The sequence below is a fragment of the Balaenoptera acutorostrata genome, chromosome 21 (genome assembly GCF_949987535.1).
Source record: "Balaenoptera acutorostrata chromosome 21, mBalAcu1.1, whole genome shotgun sequence".
NCBI classification, from domain to species: domain Eukaryota; kingdom Metazoa; phylum Chordata; class Mammalia; order Artiodactyla; family Balaenopteridae; genus Balaenoptera; species Balaenoptera acutorostrata.
This window is the reverse complement of record NC_080084.1, coordinates 132,501-142,500: the sequence shown is the minus strand read 5'-3', so window position 1 is coordinate 142,500 and position 10,000 is coordinate 132,501.

Below are 10,000 nucleotides of genomic sequence, written 5' to 3'. Positions count from 1 at the left end.
GTTTTAGTTTTACAGTTCCTTCTGTAATAAGGAGACAGGAGTAGGTCCACTGAGACTTGTTGAGCCAAGAACGTTTCCATAGGTTATCTTTGGAAACGATCTAGACGTTCCACGAATTCCCCATCATTCCACTTATGCCAACTCTAAAGTTTCTAAAGTGACCCCAAAGGTCTGGGAGAAACTGTTTTTAAGTAGACCTACATACCACAACACATAACCTTTCTTAAGGAGTTCCTCCACCTAGAGCTATCGAAATCACTTGTTCTAAATCCCATGACGATGAGATGACCCGTGAACATCTCCTGAGACTTTAGACGACGTCAGCCATCACCCCCCAAGTTCTTTTTCTTGCTGACGAATTCGGTTCACTCCCGTGAACTTATTGGATTTGGGGTCGACGTAGATAGAAGAAAAGGTTGACCTCGAATGCTGATCACGCTAAAGACCTGCCTAGTTTCATAAAACCCATCCCTTGACCTTGGCTATATCTCGGCTGAAGGGTTCATCCTAGATCACGTGAACTTGCACAAACCTTCGGGCGGGTCCCTTTCCAGTGGACTGAATTCGGGAGTGCTTCCTTCTAAGCCAGTTCAAGAGAGCTCTTTCACAAGTTAACTGTGGCACTCGGATCCGTACGTAGACACAGGCCAGCTCTAGGAGGGAGCTACAGACATACCCGTTACCGGGCCCTTTCCAGATTCTTGCACAGCAGTACCAATTAAAAGACATAGCTTGTACACAAGGGAGAAGGCGGTGTGCGGGGTGGGGGTGGGGGGTGGCGGGTGGGGATGTGGCGGGGGGGGTGGGGGGGGGGGTGGCGAGAGACAGCTCCCCGAGTCGCTTTGATCACGGAAGGGAGAGTCTGTCTCGGGATCACTGATCATTTCCAGAAATCCTCCAAATTCTTGGATCAGCAGCAGCTGGTTCCACGGTGGCTACCTATGGGGAATAGCAAGCGCTTCCACGAGGCGAAAGAAGCGCACGAGGATTTTCTGCAAGAAAGCACAGAGACAGATAAGGGTTAAATGTATAGTTGAGCTTCCTGTCTCGTGACAACTAGGTACAGTCGTGGGTGTCAACAGAGGTAACGTTAATCTTTTACTCCCGCGAGCCTCTTTTGTGTGTGTGGGGGGGGGGGGTGTGGGGTGTGTGTGCGTGTGCGCGCGCGCGCGCGCGCGTGTGTGTGTGTGTGTGTGTGGAAGGTCCGGGTTATTGCTCAACGCCCCTCATGTCATATCCCCTTGCGATGAGGTCACCCGGAGTCAGGAGTGTGCGTATCTCCGTGATGCATCTGAAAGGCACGTGCCAAGTCAACCCAGGGGAATAGTCAACTGCACCTCAAACAGTGTCTGAGCTTGCGATAGACACACCTGTCTTTCTCCAGTTTTGTCATCTCGACCGTCACCTTTGGACATTGTGGGGATGGCGCAGGCCGAGCCAGAATATCCACCATGTCTTTAAATATCAGTGAGTCTCAAGGGTGTGTGCAACCTTCACCCAGGAAGAGTGCGCCCTGATGAGCAAATTCCAGGGGACGCTGTCTAGAGCTGTGCTGCTGGAGGACCTCAGTTATCTGGGGTCCATGGGTGAGTCTGTCCACAGCCATTTATCTGATAAAAGATTACCCAGAGGAGCTTTGCGTATTCTGCCCCCCCCCCCCCCCCGCCCACCACGCCGATGCCTATACACTTACAGAGCATCCACATCTGCCTGAAGGGGATGTGCTTCTTTCTTTCTTTCTTTTTAATTTTTTTTTTTTCAGGATCCCACCAGGATGGACAATTTCTGGCCACAATCACACGTCTTCCTTTCTGCTCCATATCTAACACTCAGAACAGTGCAGGACACTCACCTCATGGCACGCCTGCATCCAGTGGATGGATCAACGTGATAGGTAGTTCCTAACCAGCTCCTCTGCTCTTGAAACCGTGGCAGAGTTTGGCACAACAGTCGTCATCATAGCAGACATTTTCCCTTTAAAAGAGAGTTCATGGGGATGGGGGGTGGGGTGGGGGGTGGTTGGCCTTCCGAGGGAGCTGATGTTATTGAATATGTTTTTTTGAAAATAATGTTCGATCCACTATGGAACAATGGATTCACCCTCGTTAGAAAAACAAAGGATTTCACAGTCTGTTTCTGGTCTGGGACCTGAGCTTCAGCAGACAGTTCCTGAATACCTGAGCCCAAAGTCAGCGTCCCTCCTGCTCTGGGGAAGGGCTGGGAGTACTTCCCCGTGCTCAGGACGCCCTTCCCCGTGCTGCTCTTTAACGTTCGTTCGCCTCGCTCCTCCTCCTGACGTGAACCTGAAGACCACACGCAGGTTCCAACGCAGGGCTCCAAATCCAGGTCCATGTTTCCCACGAAACAAGTTATCGGCTGCACCAATCAGATGTGCTTTCACAGCTGGAGCAGGAGGAGAGATGAGGAGGATGCAAGAGGATTTCCCAGAGTCCTGAATCCAGGTGGGCTCCAGGCTCATTCGAGTCGGTGTGGAGAGAAGCCTGGCCACTAGGGGAGAAGGGCAGGTAATGACCACCGCAGACTCCCCTGAGAAAGTAGTTTTCCTGACACATCTTGTAAGACATTACCCAGTGCACTCGTCCTTATAAACACCAGAGAAGTCACACACACACAGCAGAAACCCTGTGTCTGAGATCAGTGAGGTAGAGCCTTCAGCCAGAAATTACCCTCTTTAAGCCGAGGAAAATCATGTGGGGAGAAAGCCTAAGCCTGGAACCACGGTGGAAGAACCTTCCGTTGGCGCTCCAGCCTCAACACACACAGACAGCTCAGAGTGGAATGCATCCCGGACGCGGTAGGGAAGGCAGCACAAGCTTTACTAGGAGGACAGCCGGCCGTCGTCTTGGGCCAGACCACATAATCACCGCTGTAGAAGAAATCCGATGCAATGCATGGGAGAATCCCATTCGCCATGGAGCCAGCACTTGTAGGACATGAGAGGATTCACACTGAATAAAATAGTCTCAGCATGGTGAAGGAAGGACATTCTTCAGTGGTCCCTTATCCCTTGGTGTCCTCACACCAAGGAGGTGCCAATTCTAACGTCACAATGGCAAATTCCTCACCTAGTTCACCTCAAGAAATGAATGCTGGGAATGTACTGACTCTATAAAGAATGTGTGAGCCCCACGATTGAGACAAGGTTCAGACGTTTGGAGATTGTCTATTACTACAAATCTACAGCATAAATAGGTAGATGGCGAAGTATTTTGAGAATGCAAAGTTTGGTACCAAGAAAGAAAGCAACCCCACTTCAGTGGATCAGTACTTGGACATAGGTAAGCACTACCGAATGGGTGTGTGTCTTTCAAAACCAGGAAATGTTGCCCTGAGTCAGAATGGGTCAATTTTCCTTTCATACACTCGCTGTCGATCAGTGAGGGACTTTCTATTTTTATGAAGTTGTAAACATAATTACAAACCCTAGGGTCCATCAGGAACTAAGTTTCAATGGTCAGTAAAAAAGTAGAACACAAGTGATGGGGGTTACCTGTTACATTCCTGTTCAAATAGGTATGCACGCACATGTCAAGGATGAGTGGCCACAAGAATAAACACAACAAAGTTGAAACCTGTGCATGTGCGTGTGTGCGTGTGTGTGTGTGACTCACAGGTGGATGTTTTCCATAGCCGTGCACTATGGCACTGCAGGATCTGTGGTTGCTGAGTCCCCGGAGGTGGAAGCGCAGATACAGGGCCCTGACTGTGAAGTTATCCATGGATTTTCACAGTGCGTGGGCTCGGCACCCGTAACCCTCCATGCTGGTTGTTCAACGGTCAACTCTAGTTTATAGATCAGAGAGGATAACATCATGTGTTCACTATTAATAACTTTTCCAAATAATCTTTATCTTTTTAAAAGGAAGACATCATTTAATCCATTTCACAAGCTGATATTGGGAACCTACTGCCCCAGCACGTGAATTATCCCTACAGAACACAAGATCCCCGAGAAGGAAGAGCCCTGAGCACTGAGACGCCATGAAGGTAGGCTTTTAGATGATATTCTCTGCTTCTCCAGCTTGAGGTAAAACATGGGATGACTGGGTCTACCTATCCCATTCTGGCTTGTCAAATGGGAGCCCCCATGGCACGTATCACCAGAAGTCGGTCCATGATAACTCCAACTATAGGAATTCTTGGCAGTTTTATGTTCAGGATCATTTCTTTTCCTGACATCGATTGAAAACTCCTTGGGCCCTGGGCCCTGTTAGCAGTTACAGATTCAATGAGTCCAGTACTTCCTAGGTTTTGTCACGTATTTAGGAGGGGAATCACCATCAAGTTGCTGAAATGAGGACTAAGTGTCTTTCAGACATGGAGATGGAAATAAATGGTGCTCTGCGGGGTGTGCGATGACGGGCACCCAGGATTCCTTCACCCAGCCCTCCCTTTGCTCCCTCACCGCTTCCTGGAAAATTGGTGTGCGCGCGTGCGCGCGCGCACACACACACACACACACACACACACACACACACACACACAGAGCTCTGGGGGCGCTATTTGCTGTCCATGATTTCACGTGCCTTTTGGGCACGGCTGGTAGAGATGGACATGAAGCAGCAGGACAGCAAGCTGGCATATCGGTCGGCCTAGAGAAGTTTCCCAAGTGAAATATCAGAACCAGGGCAGGGGGGCGCAGAGAGAGGCGGGGAGGGGAGGCCCAGGTGACCTGGGAGAGAAGTTGGGGGGGACCGCTGACCGACCTCGGTTCAGGTTCCCCATCCCCCTCCGGCTGAGAACCTGCCTTCGCTTCCTGCCCTCAGGTGTGTGAGAGGAGCATGTTTCTTTCCAACAAATACCAACACATCAATTCAGTCTGTTTGTGTGTTTGTTCTTGCTTGTTCGTTTTCTGGACGAGGCCAAAGAACCCTTCCAGTGGAGGTGTGTGTACAAAGGAGGATCTGACAGGATGGGAGGGTGCGGGTCAGTCCATGTGCCAAGAAATCCAGAGAATCTGTCGTAGCTGAGACTCGGGCCTTTTGCAGAAATAGGCCAAGAGAGTTCAGATTTGATCATTCACTGCCAAATAGTCATCACAGCAGTTTCCTGGAAGGGATTGTGTTGCAGGAGCCAGCGTGGCCCTCAGCCCTCAGGCCTCAGCCCGGCGGGCGGGCAGGCAGGCAGGCAGGCAGCGGCTATTGTCTGTTGTTCCCGCCCCCACCCCCACCCCCACCCCCGTTCCTTCTCCAGCGCTCCTTCCTAAGTCCCCTGGACTGACCTTTGCCAGGAGCGGGGGAGGGGAGGTCCGGACGATTCATTCGGCAGGGCCTCGTTCAATCGCTCCATTCAAATGCAGAAAGCTCTCCGGTCAAGTCGGAGCGTTTGACTTTGCCTCGAGCTTCTCTTTAACGAATGGCTTTTTCTTTTTTCTTTCCCCAATTTCCCCCACCCTTAGGCTGCCCCCTCCAAACTGCAGGGAGGGAAGGAGGGAGAGAGGAAAGGATGGGAGGAGGATGTGTGAGAAACAGGCCTTTTTTCCGGGCAAAAGGAGTCCCCTCCTTTTCCTAACCCAGGAAACCCCACTACACCATTTGAGAATCATGGACACGCGTGAAAGCAGACGTCTTCACTTGAGATCTTCCTCCGCAGGAGGACAGAAAGGAGGGCCAGTGTGTCCCTCTTGTGCTGGCCGGTTCTTAAGTCACTTGAATTCAAAATAATCAATAGAGCATGGAGGCACATTTTGGGGCGGCCTACTCTGGAGCCCAACAGTTCCCTCCTCTGAAAGTTCCTTGGAACATATTAAAGCTGAGCTGGTGACTCGTGTGTGTGTGTGTGTGTGTGTGTGTGTGTGTGTGTGTGTGTGTGTGTGTGTGTGTGTGTGTCTGAGTCAAGGAGATTTCTAGATGTCAGGGTCGAAGCAACTTTAGAAGTTTGAAATAACTCTGATGATGTCGTCGGGTGTTTGGTTCAAATTTCGGAGTGGCTCTCACAGAAACAGGAACGAGGACTTTTTCCATAGGAGCCGTTGTGGCCGTTTCTCTAAGGTTTCCGTCAAGTTCTCTAGCTTCCGTTTGCAGGGCTTCAGGCAAAGGGCCGTTTTAGTTCTCAGTGATGCCAAGTCAAAAGGGTGGGAGAAAATGGCAAACGTTCATGGAGAGAGTCGTAGCCAGATATTGGAGGGAACTCAAAAAACTTCGGATGCAGTCCAGTTTTCAGGTTAAGAACAACACCCTAAGGGAAGTGAGTAGCACCAGAATTTCATATCCACAAGTGTGCATCCCCGTTTTATGGAAACATAATTTTGGCCTCCAAGTAACATATGCAAATAACTCTATTGCCAGGGAAATAAGAAGCCTCACTGAGAGTTTCTGAATTAAGGAAAGTAGGGAGAAAAAGATCAGTGATTCTATCCTGCTGACAGAGGTATAAGTTACCAAATGGACGTCCCCCTTTAAAAATAAAAGAAGAAAATTGGGTTTTGTTTGTTTGTTTTTGTTTTTCCTTGTATCTGGAAAACAAAAGATTTAACAATCAGTCCTAATCTCTCCCTCTCTCCCTCTCTCCCTCTCTCTCTCTCTCTCTCTCTCTGTTTCCCTCTCTCTCTCTCTCTCTCTCTCTCTCTTTATATATATATCAAAATACTTTATATAGATATTCTTTTCCAGATTCTTTTCTCTCATACGTTATTACAAAGTAGTAGTGAGTAGAGTTTCCTGTGCTATATAGTAGGAGGTGTTTGTTGATTACCTATTTGATGTACAGTAATGTGTATATGTTCATCTCAACCTCCTAAGTTATCTATCCCCCGCTTCCCCAAGCAGTCCTGTTTTACACAAGTAGTCATACACATTGTCATCCTATTCATCAGTTCATTCAACTCCATGTAAGTCATTCTTGTTCTTCTTGGAGTCCAGTTTTTCCGTCGGTTCTGCCGACCTTGCCTGATGATTGAGGGTGACTGGACGAGTGACGGTTCCAAAAAGTTTACAAGAGCTTTTGTGAAGGATTGTAGGATTTGCCCAGAGAAGCGGGTGCCTTGATCTGATCACACGGGAGGCTGTGGAAGGTAGACCCCAAGTGGCAAACACATTTTGTTTTTTTAACAGTCTCTGTGCCACGGTGAGGACATCAGGCTTGCAGCGAGGGAAGACTTCAACCCACACGGAAAACATACAAGGATGTTTGGATGACCCCTACTAAGTGGCAGTGGAATGAAGTCCAGTGGCTGGGGTTCAGAGGGTCCAGAGAGAGGAGGTTTTCTTTCCATAGAGAAAAATGATTTTTCCCCCCCAGGGTTACAAGCATGACAGGCCAGACGTTGCCGGTAGACTGTAGAAGTCTTCCTGCCAATGTCTATTTACAATTGGAGTCATCTTGGAGGCACCATGGGCGGGTGAAGGAATGCAAGGTGTGGGGGAGGGGGGAGGTTGGCCAGGGAGCAACCGACTGGGCCACCGTCTCCCGTCTGCCATAGCCCCGACCGGCTGTTGAAAGGACAGGATGGACTTGATCCACGTGTGCCCCGCCACCCCCACCATCTTTCCACAGGCTGTTGTTACTGCCTTGGCGTGAAAGTCGGTTAGAACATCTCCCTGATACTGGGTTCAGCCCCTTTCGTGTGAGCCTCCATTTTGACGATGACAGACAACACTTTATGCCAGGGCAGAGAAGACTTCCAGGAAGAAAGATCCCATCATTTCTGGAACAGTTAGAACACATCGGTGTACAGACACAAGCCAAAGAAGACTTCACGTTGTTCCTTCCTCTTTGACAACACTTTCCCGTGTCATCGAACCTCTCCAAGAAACTTACTCAGTTTCATCTCTCTCATTTCTCAGGAGAGAGAACACATTTTTGAGCTATTTTGAGGGCCCTCACCTCCTGGATCCTATCTCAAAGTGCGTTCGAAGTCCAAAGGACTTCATCTGTCCTTTAATTTTTGGGCAAATGTGTCCAAAATATCCAAAAGATTGTAAAGCACTTAATGTGATAGGTCACTGTGAAACAGTGCTTCGTTAGCCATGTCACCAACATCCCAAGGAAAGACTTGCTAGGCAGAGAGAGAAGCTTCTTCTTCAGTTCTGAGCCAAACCTGGTTCTTTGAATATCGAGAGGACTAAGTTGATGTGAGTCCGCCAAGACCTGATAAAGGCAACCTAGAAAATAAGTGATGACTTTTGACAAAGACATAAGCTTTTCTTTCTTTCTTTCTTTCTTTCTTTCTTTCTTTCTTTCTTTCTTTCTTTCTTTCTTTCTTTCTTTCTTTTTCTCTCTCTCTCTCTCTCCTCTCTCTCTCTCTCTCTCTCTCTCTTTCTCTCTCTCTCTCTCTCCCCTCTCTCTCTCTCTTTCTCTCTCTCTCTCTCTCCCCTCTCTCTCTCTCTTTCTTTCTTTCTCTCTCTCCTTAAAGATAAAGGAAAAAACCTTTCCTAATCTAATCTAATCTCTCATGATGGGCAGAGCAGACCGATAGAAGAAAAACCCAAACCTGGTCCTTTTAACAGAGAGAGACAACTAAATTCTAAGTTTGCACTGGTTTCATGTTGATACAAAAACTCATTTCTGTCTTTGAATCCACCCTCATCTTTTCCAGTCCTGACCACGGATCCAATTCCTTTCCAAAGACACTTTTCTTCACACACCGTTTCCAATTGTCTGTGCCCATTTTTAGCTTGTCCCTTGTTTTCTTTCTTTTCCATTGAGAAATGACTACCTTTAGGACAAAAATCTCTTTCTCCTTCCCCCAAACCTTATCTCCATACACCTTCTACTTTGCCTCCGCCCCCCCCCCCAAAAAAGTCCTCTTCCTACCGTGACGATGGCGACATCAGGTAGCTTGGACCACACACGTTCCTTCTTTAGAATGCCTCGTCCTTGGACACTGTCTTTTTTTTTTTTTTCCCTCTTCAGTGAAAGTAAGGAAGCCAACCACAGTGAACAGTGTGAACATGGAATACTTTGTAGAAGTCTAGGCTCCTACCTAGTACAGTCTTTCCCTAAAGCACAAGATCTGTCTAGGCATGGAACCAAACATGCTCAGTCTCTCCTCCGTAAAAGGTCCAAAGCAGGGAGACCCTTAGACTTGTGGAGCCATGAACATTTCACTATTTTATCTTATGTGGAGATGATGTAGACACTCGCTGAGGTTTCACCCTGTCAGGGCACTTAGCCAACCGCTAAGCCTAGAGATGACCAGAGATGTTGGAAAGTCTTGAAGTCGGCCTGTGGAAAACAATCATTGGGGGAAAAGTTCCCCTTAAACATTCTTATCTCGTCAACATCTATGCCCTCTGTTATGAGCAATCCTACTTGGATGATTCGTGAACATTTCATGAGACATGAAAGCAGTTCAGTTCGTCATGATCTCTACACCTCCCGCCCCCCTCCCCTTTCACGTGAGAGATTTTCTTCCTGATTTCAGAGGGGAGAAGTAAAGGAGAGTCAGAGTGTCCCTCTCGTGGTGTTGTCACTCAAATTCCAAAACATCCCTATGCCACGGAGGCACATTTGAGGGTGGCCTACTCAGGGCCCCAAGACTTTCAAAGTCAAACTCAGGGAGGATGTAAATGTACTTCATGCCACCGAACCGGTGAACCTGATGGCTTACTAGGAGGTGATGTGTCATTGGCCCACCAGTTTAAAACACAGAACCAAACACCCTCTCCTCGATGACTCGGAACAAGTGAGTTCCTGGGTCTGTCGGAGAGGGTCCTCTCCTCCAGTTGGGTCAATAAGCACTGCACATGACAGTAGGTGTTCATGGTGTCCTTGGGAAAGAAAGGCAGGGAGAATTTTATTTTGAAAAGCTTATCTTCTCATAGCATTTACACTATGAACGATGATGCAACTTCATTGGGGGTGGGGGTGGGGGGGGGGGGTTGGGCAGTGAAGGCCAGGGAGCCTGGCAACATAGAAGAGCCACGGAGGCTGTGTGCGACCCCAAGGATGTCCGGCGACTCCTCTCACTTGGGGGGTGGGGGGGAAGGGGGGGGGCGAGATTCCTGTGTGTCTGTCTGCATTCATCAGTCGTGGGAGA